Genomic DNA, 15,735 nt, shown 5'->3' on the forward strand with positions numbered 1-15,735 from the left:
CAGTGAAAATTTTCGCTGCTAAACAAATTCGTTACACTTTTAGCGACGAAAAGTTTTGTCGCTAAAAAACCTGTACAAGACTTTTTAGCAATCAAAATTTTCGCTGCTAAAAAATTCATTACTTTTAGTGACGAAAATTTTCGTCGCCAAAAAACTGTACAAGACTTTTAGTAGCGAAAATTTTCGCTGCCAAAAAATCGTTCAACTTTTAACGACGAAAATTTTCGTCGCTAAAAAATTGAACAATACTTTTAGCAGCAAAAATTTTCGCTGCTAAATATTCGTTCCTTTTTAGCGACAAAAATTTTCGTCGCTAAAAAACCTTTACATGGCCTTTTTAGTAGCGAAAATTTTCGCTGCCAAAAAATTCGTTACACCTTTAGCAACGAAAATTTTCGTCACTAAAAAACTTTACAAGCCTTTTTAAAATAAATTACAAAACTTTTAGCAATGAAAATTTTCATCGCTAAAAGTCCCTTTTTTTTTTAATATACAGCTCAAAATTCCGCACAAAATTCCTGATATACACCTGTTAACAATATATTTCATCATATTCATCCTGATATACACCTATTAATAATATATTTCATCATATTCACATCCACATTCATCTAAATTAACCCAAACCCAAACATAAACTACATTCATCCAAACACAAAAAATCTTATCCGCATCACATTCATTCACACATAAATACATCTAAACTTAGCATCATAAACAAATATATAAAAAATCACAAAGATGAAGGCGGAGGTGGTGGGGCATCGGTGGGTAAGCGTGCAGCGATAACTTGAAACATCTCCATCATCCGTTGCTCATGCTCCACCCGCATCTCCTCCATCCTCCTCTCTGGTTCCTCCCTCTGCCTCGTCAACTGATCGTCCATCCTCCTCTCCTGCTCCTCCTTCTGCCTCGCCAGCTGATCCATCATCTTCCTCTCATGCTCCTCCCTCTGCCTGTCCAGCAGATCTTTGATGTCATCAACGACGACTCATATTTGCTGAACCTCTCTCTCTGCGGTACCAGCTCGGCATACGGCATTGTCGCCAACAACGATGGATCGGCTGAAGGTAGCTCTAGCGGGTGCCATGAGCTTAGCACCATGGCCAAACCCATGCATATATCCAGAAGGGGTGCCAAGCACCTGACTCAGGATCTCTGGCTCACTCTGCTGAGTACCATCGGGAGTGGGCTGACTGCGTAAGGTGTCCATCTTTTCCTGTAATGAAAATATATAAATTTTCATAATAAATGACATTATTATAATTTAATGCAAATAAATTTTACAATGTAAGGATCTTTATCCAAAATCTTGCTGGCTCTATGATGTACCCATGATCCTATCACCTGCCGACAGTGAGTCCCTTTGTAGAAGTCTACTGATCCGGGCTCCTGGCCATTGACGGAATCTGGCTGCGTAATCGAAAAGACAATAGAATTAATATAATGCATGGGAAGAATATATAAACATAATAATTACCAGTACTTTCTTACTATGTCGTAACGAAGTCGTATAAATGACTTTGAACCAGCTACGTGGTTCACTTCTAACTTTCCTCTATTGTCAGTATTTATTTTGCTTCTATTCTGAACAAATTATTTATAATACATTATTATTAATTATGAATTTAATTATTACGTTAAGATATCATAAATGTGTAAATATTACTTGAAAAGAATCAGACGAAAACCTATCGCAGAGTATCCGGTAGTCCTCATCGGTCACGTGTAGTGGTGCAGACTGTACGGCCTCCTCGTGGCTCATGCACCGCTTGTACTGCCGGTGTAACTTACTGCGATAATCCTTGAACTGCTCCTTCATCATATCGTCGACGACATGGGAGATGTGCGAAATACTCAAATCTAAGTCAAATTTATCCTGTAGTTTCATAAATAATAGATTAAGACAATAAACTTATTAAGAAAATAACTTAACCGTAAATGAATTTTTATAAAATAAATTTTAATTTACTCAAATTTAGCTGAAGGCGTTGACGGATAAGCTGCCGCACATCATTTGTCACGTCTCCCCAACGGGGAGTGGTGGGGGATCAGAGATCGGTATAAGACACCGACCTTCGACGTAAACAACATGACATTGTTCCAACAGGTCTAATACAGTCCTGTGGGAACTCTACCGTCACCCTACCCTCACACATAAGTTGCTCTAAAAGCAACCCACGCGTGAGTCCACGTCCTCGTCGGCTGGTCGATGACACTATTGCAAAAGAAATATGTAAGTCTAAATATAAATAGAAATCATTAAAAGAAATATACATCTAGACTGAGGGATTAGACGCTTGTGATGCAACATGTGATGGCGATGCTGGCTCCGTCACATCACGGGTAGAAGGGGTAAATCCAGTGCGCGAACGACATATTCTCCCACTTGGTGCTATCACTGAATATGTGCGAGATACGAACTTATAAATTTAAACAATGTCAATACAAGTGGAATATACTAAAACGTTATACAAGTAGTGTTGATGGTACAATGCATTTGTGCTTATGCTTAGAGAGATGATTAAAATATGATTAGACCATTACACTATAATGTAAGCAGAATATAATAAAACTGTAAACTTTAATTTATAACCATTGAAAATTCCATTATACATTGTCATTTTATATTAAATACACATATTTCATTATAATACGAAATAACTTTGAGGTAAACTATCCGAAGTACTCCCTGCGTAAGCTATCATATGCTTCAGAAGAATATGTCATTTCATGTGAAGCACTCGACATATTTACAGCCAACATGCCAGTCACAATAGGAGAAATCTGGTCTCTCGGGACTCCATTTAGATGTGCAAGTGATAGAGTCGCATCTTCCATATCTCGTTTTTCGTGGTTATATATCTCCATCAACCCCAAAATTTCTTTAAGATGGCATAATCTTTCCTCTGAGTCATCGTCGATATATTTCACTCTACAATCATCGACCAGACCGAGTATCTCTATGGTCCTACTAGAAGAAGATAGGACCGAAACATCCATCTGCAACAGCTGTTGAAGTATGTTGCATGATTCTGCTACGCTCCGATTTGAGGAGGACATGATTAGAAATTGACTCAACTATAAATGTGGATTATAAATAAGTCAATAAAAGAATTAATCATGATTTGTAATTTTCACGTATACATGGAATACATAAATTATTCGAATTAAAAAATGACATGTAAATCATGTGTACATTTAATAATCGTCATTTGTATTACTATCGCTTAGGGCTATTTCTTCACCATCACTATCGCTGATCAATATTTCATCCTCATTGTCTGTAACGTCGTCATCAATGAAACCGCTATCATCTGTAACAATATCACGTATTATTAAGGTATCAACATAATCAAGTGGTACATCATCTCCATCTAATTGTACCACATCAATATCAATACTTGAATCAGTCCCTGTATCTCTAGATGATATGTCTTCTTGATATGCTTCTTCAACCCTAAACGTGTCATTTTTCCCGTCCTCGCTATCTTCAACTTCTAGTACATGAACATCAAATACATTCCTGATCTTTATTTTTTGCACCACATGTCAAGGGTCGCCTAACTTGGTGTCAGTGAGGTAAAATACTTGTTCCGCTTGGCTAGCGAGGACAAATGGGTCGTCCTTAAACCACTTCCGAGATAAATTTACGCTCGTAAAGTAGTTGTCAGTCTGTATTCCTAACTTCTTATTTCCAATGTCCCACCAATCACATCTAAATAAGTATACCCGCTTTTTCATACAATAGCTCATCTCAATAATATTTGTCAAAATATCATAAAAGTCAATTTCATCCTCCTCATTTATTCCCTTCACAACCACACCACTATTTTGTGTGGTCCTGTACTTCTCATGTTCTTTGGTATGGAACCGAATCCCGTTTACAATACAACCTGTATATCTAAATACACGTCTATCAGGGCCACATGCTAGTGAGTATAATGCATCAGACGCATCCGCAGAGTTACTCGTACGTAACGTCTTCATCTATTATCATGTACAGAATATAATTGTTTAGGGATTTTCATAAGTTAAAATAATGTGCAATACAACGAAAATGCTAAGTGTGGTGAGATACAATGTGAAATCTTACATGTTTGACGAACCATTCTGGAAACTGATCCTGATGGATTCGATCATAATTTATGGAGAATTTAGACTTCATATCGTTTATGTGTTCGCTACATATAAATGACACGTCATTAGCAAGAAACATTCAGATCATCGTATGTAGAGAAAATAATAATCGAGGGAATACTTACTCCAAGTACAACTCTATTTCTTCACAATTATGCTACACATACCACCGCGCCTTTGCTAGATCCCCAAGGTCCATATCCTGAAACGTCGGGGATCCTAAAGGACGAACGTTATATATAAATGCAGATATGAGTCCTTGTTCATGCTCCTGCCCTTCATCGGCATTCCGATCTTCTTGGTTGAATCTAGTCTCTATGCCATGAAGATACATGGAGTGAAATGTAAGGTACTCATTATCAATGTACGCTTCAGCTATCGACCCCTCCGGTCGTGCCTTATTCCTCACAAATCGTTTCATTGTGTGAATGTATCTATACACAAAACCACTATGTTATACGTATGAAAATATGGATATATGTACTTTATGGAATGAATAATAATTTTAACATATTGGTACCACCTTTCGATCGGATACATCCAACGATATTGTACTGGGCCTGCAAGCTTCACCTCGTGCAGTAAGTGAATCGCTAGGTGTACCATGACATCAAAAAACGTAGGTGGAAATATTCTTTCAAGTTTGTAAAGGATTACGGCAATGTCCCTCTCTAGTCGTTTAATAACATCTACATTCAACGATCTCGAACACAAATCCTTAAAGAATATCCCCAACTTAATCAGTGCCGCACTGATATCTTTGCTCAAGAATCCACAAATCGCAACCGATAGTAGGCATTGCAGAAGGACGTGACAATCATGACTTTTCATTCCTATTATCTTAAGTCCGTAACGTTTACGCGCCGAGATATGTTTGACGCATACCCATCGAAAAACTTCATTGATCTCAACCATTCACATAAACACTTTCTCTCTAGTTTTGTCAACGTGTAGCAGGCTGTTGGTATAGTATACGAATTTCCATGTGGTTGCAAGTGCAACTCTTTCCTTAAACACATTTCTTGTAGATCTAATCGAGCCTTGAAACTGTCTTTTATTTTCTTCTCTATGTTCATCAATGTTTCGAAGACATTATCACATATATTTTTCTCAATATGCATGACATCCAAGTTGTGTCGCAATTTCAGATCACTTCAATAGGGCAACTGAAAAAAGATGCTCTTCTTCCTCCAGTTATAATCCAATACTATACGTTTCCTCTTCTTCAAGTGCGATGCCTTACCAAATCTAACTTCTCCAATGTTACTCAGTTGCTGCATCATGTCTTCTTCAGATAGCTCTTTCAAAGGTGGCCTATGATCTTGCTTGCCATCAAAGATCATCGTCTTTCTATGCCAACTATGATTGCTTGGAAGGAAGCGACGATGGCCCATATAACACGTTTTCCTACCATGATTCAATGACAATGAACAAGTCTCAATACCACATGTAGGACAAGCCAACTTGCCCTTCATGCTCCACCCAGACAAATTTCCATATGCGAAAAATTCATTTATTGTCCACAAGACCGCTGCATGCAATCGAAATGTTTGTCCTGTAAATGTATCATACATTTGTACACCTTGACTCCACAACTCGTTTAACTCGTTTACTAATGGTCGCAAATACATATCAATGTCATTCCCAGGTGACCTGGGTCCAGGAATAAGCAATGACATTATGAAAAATGACTCCTTCATACACAACCAAGGAGGTAAATTGTAAGGCATAAGTATCACTGGCCACATACTGTATGAGCTACTTATATTACCAAATGGATTAAAAACATCACGTGAAAGGCCTAGTCGAACATTGCGCGAAACCTCTGCAAACTAGTCATATTGCTTATCAAAATTTTACCAGGCTTCAAAGTCTGCAAGGTGCCTCAGTGTACTATTATCATGAACGTGTTTCTCCTTATGCCACCTCATATCTTCAGCCGTCTTACGAGACATAAACAATCTTTACAATCTAGGTTTCAATGGGAAGTACCTTAACACCATTCGCGAGATTTTCTTACCCCTGGCTTTGTCATTCTTCCACCTAGATCTCCACATTCTTGAAACTCTTCAGCCTTATCATACTTTTTTCGATATAATAAATAATCATTTATACATGCATATATGAGTTCATAACCAAGGCTCAAGTCTCACATAAAGAATTTTGCCTCGTAATGAGACTTTGGCAATGTCTCACCATCCGGTAATGCTCCTTTCAACAACTCAAGCAATATGTCGAACGATTTGTTACTCCAACGATTTATTATCTTCAAATGAAGTAACTTTATAAGAAAATTCAACTTGGAGAAGTTCTCACACCTCGGATAAAGTGGACGTTGCGCATCCCTCAACAACTTACTAAACTTTTCTGATTCAACATCACCCATTGGAGGAATATCTTGGCTATTGCTTGTCGCTGCAAAATCAGTATCCGCAATTGTTCTCCTGAACACATCCCTTATGATATCTTGCATTTCGTCAACGTCTTCATCCTCATCATCTGGCACAATTGGGTCAACAAGGACTTTAGTGGGCTTAACTATATGGGTCATATCTTCACCATGATAGATCCACCAAGTGTAACCCTAGTCAATTCCAACTATGAATAAATCGTCCTCTACTTTGTCTAAAGTCTTATATATCATGTTCTTACATTTTCGACATGGACACCTAATCTTATTCCTTGAATCTGCCCGATTTCGCGCAAATTCTATGAACTTATACTTTGGGCCAAACCTGTTCTTAACTCGCATCCAACTCTTATCCATGTCTACAATGAAAAGACTAAAGTCAGTTTATGAAAATAGCTTTAAGATTAGGCTAGGTTATAGGTTTAGGTTATATGTTTAGGTTTAGGGAATAAAGACTTGGTATAAGTTTAGGTTTAAGTTTAGGGAATTGGAGTTGAGATTAGGATTAGGTGTAGGTTTAGGTTTAGGGATTTGAGTTTAGGTTATAGATTATAGGTTATAGGTTATAGGTTATAGGTTTAGGTTAAGGTTATAAGTTTAGGTTAAGGTTATAAATATAAGTTTAGGTTATAGGTTAAGGTTTAGGTTTAGGTTTTGGAATTTGAGAATAGATTTAGGTTAAGGTTATAAGTTTAGGTTAAGGTTATAAGTACAGGTTATAGGTTAAGGTTATAGTTTAGGTTAAGGTTATAAGTATAAGTTATAGGTTAAGGTTATAGTTTAGGTTAAGGTTATAAGTATAGGTTAGAGGTTAAGGTTAAGGTTTAGGTTTCGGCTATAAGTATAGGTTTTGGGATTTGAGAATAGATTTAGGTTAAGGTTATAAGTATAGGTTAAGGTTATAGGTTATAGGTTTAGGTTAAGGTTAGGTTATATGTTATAGGTTTGGGTTAAGGTTTAGGTTATATGTTATAAGTATAGGTCATAGTTTAGGTGAAGGTTATAAGTATAGGTTATAGGTTAAGGTTATATTTTAGGTTAAGGTTATAAGTATAGGTTATAGGTTAAGGTTTAGGTTTAGGTTTAAGTTTTAGGTTTTGGGATTTGAGAATAGGTTTAGGTTAAGGTTATAAGTATAGATTAAGGTAATAGGTTATAGATTATAGGTTTAGGTTAAGGTTAGGTTATAAGTTATAGGTTTGGGTTAAAGTTAGGTTATAGGTTATAAGTATAGGTTATAGTTTAGGTTAAGGTCTAGGTTTAGGCTATAGGTATAGGTTTTGAGACTTGAGAATTGGTTTAGGTTAAAGGTTATAAGTTTAGGTTAAGGTTATGGGTTATAGGGTTAGGTTAGGGTTTAGGTTATAGATTTAGGTTTAGGTTATAAGTGTAGGTCATAGGTTTAGGGAAAGGTTAGGGTTAGGTTATATGTTTTGCGATTTGAGAATAGTTTTCGGTTACAAGTATAGGTTTAGGTTATAGGTTTCGATTTTAGGTTATAGGTTATAGGTTTAAGTTAAGGTTTAGGTTTAGGTTATAGGCTTTGGGATTTGAGAATAGGTTTAGGTGATAAGTATAGGTTTAGGTCAGGTTATAGGTTAAGGTTTAGGGATTTGAGAATCCATTTAGGTTTAAGGTTTAGGCTATAAGTTTTGGGATTTGAGAATAGGTTTAGGTTATAAGTTTAGGTTTAGGTTTAGGTTTAGGTTAAGGTTTAGGTTTAGGTTAAGGTTATAAGTATAGGTTATAGGTTAAGGTTTAGGTTTAGGAAATCGAATTCGGGTTCGGGATCGGGTTTAGGTTATAGGTTTAGGTTATAGGTTTTAGGTTTTGGTTTAAGTTATAGGTTATAGGTTTTGGGATTTGAGAATAGATTTAGGTTAAGGTTATAAGTATAGGTTATAGGTTATGGGTTTAGGTTAAGGTTAGGTTATAGATTATAGGTTTCGGTTAAGGTTTAGGTTATAGGTTATAAGTATAGGTTATAGTTTAGGTTAAGGTCTAGGTTTTAGGTTTAGGTTTAGGTTTAGGTTTAGGTTCTAGGTTATAGGTTTAGGTTTAGGTTTAGGTTAAGGTATAGGTTTAGGTTTCGGTTTAGGTTATAAGCTATAAGTTCATAGAATTGAGAATAGGTTAAGGTTTAGGTTTAGGAAATCGTGTTCGGATTCGGGATTAGGTTTACGTTTGAGTTTTCAAGTTTAGGTTTAAGTTTAGGTTAGGGAGTTGAGATTAGGATTAGGTGTAGGTTTAGGTTTAGGGATTTGAGAATACATTAAGGTTTAGGTTTAGGTTTAGGGATTTGAGAATATGTTTAGGTTATAGGTTTAGGTTTAGGTTTAGGGATTTGAGAATAAGTTTAGGTTTATGTTAAGGTTATATGTTAAGGTTAAGGTTATAGGTTTAGGTTTAGGTAAAGTTTATAGGTTTAGGTTTAGATTAGGTTATAGGTTTTGGGATTTGAGAATAAGTTTAGGTTCAGGTTTAGGTTTAGGTTATAGGTTTAGGTTAAGGTCTAGGTTTAGGTTAAAGTTATAAGTATATGTTATAAGTTAAGGTTTAGGTTTATGAAATCGGATTCAGGTTCAAGTTCGGGTTTAGGTTATAGGTTTAGGTTTTAGGTTATAGGTTTTGGGATTTGAGAATAGATTTAGGTTAAGGTTATAAGTATAGGTTATAGGTTATGGGTTTAGGTTAAGATTAGGTTATAGGTTATAGGTTTAGGTTAAGGTTTAGGTTATAGGTTATGAGTATAGGTTATAGTTTAGGTTAAGGTCTAGGTTTTAGGTTTAGGTTTAGGTTTAGGTTTAGGTTCTAGGTTATCGGTTTAGGTTTAGGTTTAGGTTATAAGTTATAGGTTTTCAGAATTGAGAATAGGTTAAAGTTTAGGTTTAGGTTTTAGGTTTTGGTTTAGGGTTTGGTGTAGGTTATATGTTATAGGTTTTGGGATTTGAGAATAGATTTAGGTTAAGGTTATAAGTATAGGTTATAGGTTATGGGTTTAGGTTAAGGTTAGGTTATAGGTTATAGGTTTCAGTTAAGGTTTAGGTTATAGGTTATAAGTTTAGGTTATAGTTTAGGTTAAGGTCTAGGTTTTAGGTTTATGTTCAGGTTTAGGTTCTAGGTTCTAGGTTTAGGTTTAGGTTTAGGTTTCGATTTAGGTTATAAGCTATAGGTTTACGGAATTAAGAATAGGTTAAGGTTTAGGTTTAGGAAATCGGGTTCGGGTTCGGGATCGGGTTTAGGTTTGGGTTTTCAAATTTAGGTTTAAGTTTAGGTTAGGGAGTTGAGATTAGGATTAGGTGTAGGTTTAGGTTTAGGGATTTGAGAATACATTAAGGTTTAGGTTTAGGTTTAGGGATTTGAGAATAGGTTTAGGTTATAGGTTTAGGTTTAAGTTAAGGTTATATGTTAAGATTAAGGTTATAGGTTTAGGCTTAGGTTAAGTTTATAGGTTTAGGTTTAGGTTTAGTTTAGGTTATAGGTTTTGGGATTTGAGAATAGGTTTAGGTTATAAGTTTAGGTTTAGGTTTAGGTTATAGGTTTAGGTTAAGGTCTAGGTTTAGGTTAAGGTTATAAGTATAGGTTATAGGTTAAGGTTTAGGGAATTGAAATCGGATTCGGGTTCGGGATCGGGTTTAGGTTATAGGTTTAGGTTTTAGGTTTTAGGTTTTGGTTTAGGTTATAGGTTATAGGTTTTGAGATTTGAGAATAGATTTAGGTTAAGGTTATAAGTATAGGTTATAGGTTATGGGTTTAGGTTAAGGTTAGGTTATAGGTTATAGGTTTAGGTTAAGGTTTAGGTTATAGGTTATAAGTATAGGTTATAGTTTAGGTTAAGGTCTAGCTTTTAGGTTTAGGTTTAGGTTTAGGTTCTAGGTTATAGGTTTAGGTTTTGGTTTAGGTTAGGTTTAGGTTTAGGTTATAAGTTATAGGTTATAAGTTGTAGCTTTAAGGAATTGCGAATTGGTTAAGGTTTAGGTTTAAGACATCGGGTTGGGGTTTGGGATCGGGTTTAGGTTTCGGTTTTCAAGTTTAGGTTTAGGTTTAGGTTTAGGTTAGGGAGTTGAGATTGAGATTAGGTGTAAGTTTAGGTTTAGGGATTTGAGAATACATTAAGGTTTAGGTTTAGGTTGAGGGATTTGAGAATAGGTTTAGGTTATATGTTAAGGTTAAGGTTATAGGTTTAGATTTAGGTTAAGTTTATAGGTTTAGGTTAATGTTTAGGTTATAAGTGTTGGGATTTGAGTATTGATTTAGGTTATAAGTATAGGTTTAGGTTATGTTATAGGTTACGGTTTAGGGAATTGAGTTTAGGTTATAGGTTCAGGTTATAGGTTATAGGTTCTAGGTTTAGGTTAAGGTTGAGGATATAGGTTTTAGGATTTAAGAATAGGTTTAGGTTACAAATATAGGTTTAGGTTGGGTTATAGGTTTAAGTTAGTTTATAGGTTTAGGTTATAGGTTTAGGTTGTAGTTTTAGGTTTTGGGATTTGAGAATAGGTTTAGGTTATAGGTTAAGGGTGTGGTCCTTGCAAATACAGATATAAACACAGCCTGCTCCAATTGGCCAGGCCCTTCCAATGCTGTCCATAGGAAATGGACAGCTTCATCATAGTCATAACAGCGGTTCCCATCTTCCAAGGACTCCCACTCAACATCCGGATAGCTCCGACGCACATCCGGGTCTACTCCATTAATTTCAAGAAAATACAGATATAAACATGGCCTGCTCCAATTGGTCAGGCCCTTTTAATGCTGTCCATACGAAATGGACAACTTTATCATAGTCATAACAGCAGTTCCCATCTTCCAGGGACCCCCACTTAACATTCGGATAGCTCCGACGAACATCCGGGTCTACTCCATTAATTTCATGCAAATACAGATATAAACACGGCCTGCTTCAATTGGCCAGGCCCTTCCAATTCTGTCCATAGGAAATGGACAGCTTCATCATAGTCATAACAGCGGTTCTAATCTTCCAAGGACCCCCGCTCAACATTCGGATAGCTCCGACGCACATCCGGGTCTACTCCATTAAATTCGAGCATATACAGATATAAACACGACATAGTCCAATTAGCCAAGCCCTTCCAATGTTGTCCATAGCAAATGTACATCTTCATCATGGTCATAACAGCGGTTCCCACCTTCTAGAGACCCCCGCTCAACATCTGGATAGCTTCGATGCACATTTGAGCCTGCTCCATCAATTTCGAGATGATACAATTAAATCTTAAATTAGTTACTCATTCAAGGTTGGATAGATTGTAATACTTTCATATTCCCACTTAAACGTCCATGCCGAAAATCCGGCAGCATCTCCCCATGCCTCTCTGGATAAGTTGATCTCACGTTACTTCCGATGCTAAAAAACTAAAGCAATATAAAGATATTTGGCATTGGATACGGAACGAAAGAAACATATCCAGAGAGAAACGCGGAGATGGACCGCGAATCAGGCGTGAACATTTAAATAGATTATATGAAAGCCTACTATCCATCTAACCTTGAACTGTCCAAAATGGGACAATTTGAGGGATTTCTATGCTACTAAAAACACACCATATATATGTATGGCCTCATAGAAATTCTCAAACGAGTATCTAATTATCTAACTTATAAATCTATAAATTACAAGTCACAACTATAAACTAACTAATTACAATAATAAGTTAAGATAAAAAAATGTAATATACAAGCTCATTAAGGTTTGCAACGATAAAAATACAAATTTTATCTTTATACTGAGAACAGAAATACAATGTTAAGTAAACAAATATTTCTAACAAACTACTACGTGAAAGAAAAACTCTACAAGATGAGAAAGTCCTCATGTATAATGCTACTGTCAGCTACTTAAAACAAGAGATTTAATTCATAGGCGAATGATAAATATAAAATGAAGAGAAGGATGCCCATTGCAGAGAGAGAGAGAGAGAGAGAGAGAGAGAGAGAGAGAGAGAGGTTCATATAAAAAATAATTTTTTTCTATTTGTTAAGGTGGGGTAAATCATATTAAAAAAATTTCTAACCATTGATAGATAACAAAATGTAGGTTTAGCCAGATAGTGGATGTGGCTGATTTTTGCACTATGAAATCCCCACGGCAGGTGGGTGGACCATAACTTATGGTCCAACCAACTGATTCATTCTTTTTCTTCTATTCTTTGGTTTCTTGAGGATAAACGTATGCTAGTAGGGCTGAAAGTCAAGTGGGTTCAATCTGACCAACCAGTGACAACCCGACATTGGTTGGGCTTGGGCAGGATATACCGGGTTTAACAGCATGCTTGCGTTATACAAACACCAACCTAATAAAACTTAGGTTGAGCTAAGGTTGAAGTCTTGGGTTGCCTGACCTAATCTAACCCAACCTAACCCGGCCAATATATAAGTTACTTATAAATTATAATAGAGTATGGATGGTCTATGTTGAAGGCACGCGACATTCAAGTGTCGTTGGGTTTCATTGGTCCACGTCATTTTTTATGACTCCAGCCAACAAGATATGCTAGATTTCTCTCTCCCAAATAAATTGCGTGCTATACACATGACTTTTAAATGAGTAGTTATCCTATATTTTAGCTTGTTTGTTTAGAAAAAATGAAAATTTTTACGATAAATAACTACATATATAATTAATAAAATCGTAAATACAAAAAATAAAAATAAGACATATATTGAAATATAATAGATTAATATAATAATGAAAATATTAGCATACATCCACCCAACCAACCCAACCAATCTGGCTTGAGTTGGGTTTGAGTTGAGAATTCCCAACCTAGGTTAGATTGGGTTGAGTTAGAGTGAGATGTAAAAACCTTGGTTTGGGCTAGGGTTAAGCACTGACCCGCCCAACTTTCAGCCTCATCTGATAGCCCCATATGCACCTTATGCAGGCACACAGATTTTGCACATGTGGTACGCATGCACTCAAATTGGAGCATTCCAATAGTTGGGCCCTCCATAGATGGGTCATCTATTATGCATTAAAATGGAAGTATGATGGGAAACATCTAAGTGGCTGTAAAAGAAAATAGTTAACTGTCCAACAAAGAAATATCCATTGATCAGAGGTTACGATTGTATGATAAAATCTAACTTCGGTCCATGCTCCATCTACAATACGTACACCTATTTGATTGAGGTAGCTACATCCCAAGTGTACAATTTATGCTTGAGATGGATGCAGTTTGGATGGTGACCCAACACCAGCCAGCTTGCTGATGTCAAAGCCCTGTGGGCCCTACCATGATTTATGTGTTTTATCCATGTTGTCCATCCATTTTGACAGCATATTTTAGAGCATGAACCAAAAAAAAAAAAAGGTAGATCCAAAGCTCAAGTGGACCACACTATAAGAAACCATGGGGATAATGATGTCCAACTTCCTATACGGCCCACAATAACATTTACCTATGATCCATCCTGTTCATAAGGTCACATTGAACAGAGGGTCCACATTTAAATCTGTAAAATAATTCCCTAATTTGTAAAATCCCTAATTTGTAAAATTAGAAAAACCTCAATTCGAGGTCCACATTCAAATCTGTAAGCTCTAAAATCCCCAAATCCCTAAATGAGGATCCACATCAAATCAAAAATCCATAAATTACTAAATCCCCAAATCCATAAATCGGCATTAAGAGAGAGAGAGAGAGAGAGACTAACCGTTGTTTTGAGGAGCTAGAGATCGTAGATGGTTCGCAGGATTTCCTCTATTTCTTCTTCTTCTTCTTCTTCTTCTTCGTCTTCTTTTGAGTGCTGGGATTTCAAAACCCACCAAGAGAGAGAGAGAGAGAGAGAGAGAGAGAGAGAGAGAGAGGTGTTGGGAAACAGAGGGCTGGTGCATTTGCTTGTGGGAGAGAGGTTGGAAAACCAGTGGCCGGGCGCACGCGCGTGAGAGAGATAGAGAGAGAGAGCGTTTGGGAGATGGGCGGGCGCGGGATTTGGGTTTTGAGAGGGATTTTGGGTTTGGAGAGGGCGCGGGATGAGTTTAGGGAGCGGATTGGGTACTGAGTAAACTCCGTGGGGTCCACCCTGATTTATGTATTTTGTCCACTCTGTCCATCCATTTTACTTGATAATTTTAGGGCATGAACCAAAACACTAAAGTATATCCAAACCTCAATTGGTCCACACCACAGGAAACAATGTGAATTGAACATCTACCATTGAAAATTTCTCGGGGGCCATAGAAGTTTTGGATCAAGCTTGTGTTTGTTATTACCCTTCATCCATGTTTTTGTGATCTTATGAATAGGTTGGATGAGAAATAAACATCACTGTGGACCCTATAAAGGTTTCAACAGTGGAAATCAATATTCCAACTGTTTCCTGTAGTATGGTCCACTGATCTTTGGGTATGCTTAAATTTTTGTCTCAGCCCCTAAAATAAGATGGAAAAATGGATGGACAGTGTGGATAGACCAGATACATTCACGGTGGGCACAACAGAGTATACTCAGTAGAATAAGAGCGTAATGAGTAACTCAATACGCAATCCGAATTCCGTTTTTAAGTCTTGTGGGGCCCACCGTGATGTATGTTATTTATCCACTCCGTCCATTCATTTTAACAAATTATTTTAACTGTTGATCCAAAAAAGGAGTCGGATCTGTGTGCCCCACCATAATGTATGTATTGTATCAACGCTGTCCATTCATTTGGAGAGATCATTTTATGGGATGATGAAAAGAACGAGTCAGATCCAAATCTCAAGTGGCCCCACCACCGAAAACAGTGGGGACAGTGACACCCATCGTTGAGACTTTCTTAGGGCCAATATGGTGTTTATTTGAGATCTGACCTATTAATAAGTTTAAAAAGGACATGGATGAAGAGAAAAATCAAATATCATCTTGATCCAAGACTTCTGTAGCTCTCTGAAATTTATTTATTTTTAGTTTAGGTTCAATCTCCTCATTTTTTATTTTTTATTTCTTTGTGGTGGGTCAACTTGAGATTTTGATCTGCCTCATTCTTTGACCCTTGCCCCGGAATGATCTATATAGATGAATTTATGGTGTGGATACAACACATACATCATAGTGGGGCATTTATAACTTGTTGACGTCACTTCATTAGCAAAACTCATTAGCATTTAACAATATCATCTTCACCTCCATTGCCACTCTATGACTAGCATGTGTCACTGCCATGTGTCCCCTCATGCTGAG

Source organism: Magnolia sinica, chromosome 8 (assembly GCF_029962835.1).
Source record: "Magnolia sinica isolate HGM2019 chromosome 8, MsV1, whole genome shotgun sequence".
Lineage (NCBI taxonomy): Eukaryota > Viridiplantae > Streptophyta > Magnoliopsida > Magnoliales > Magnoliaceae > Magnolia > Magnolia sinica.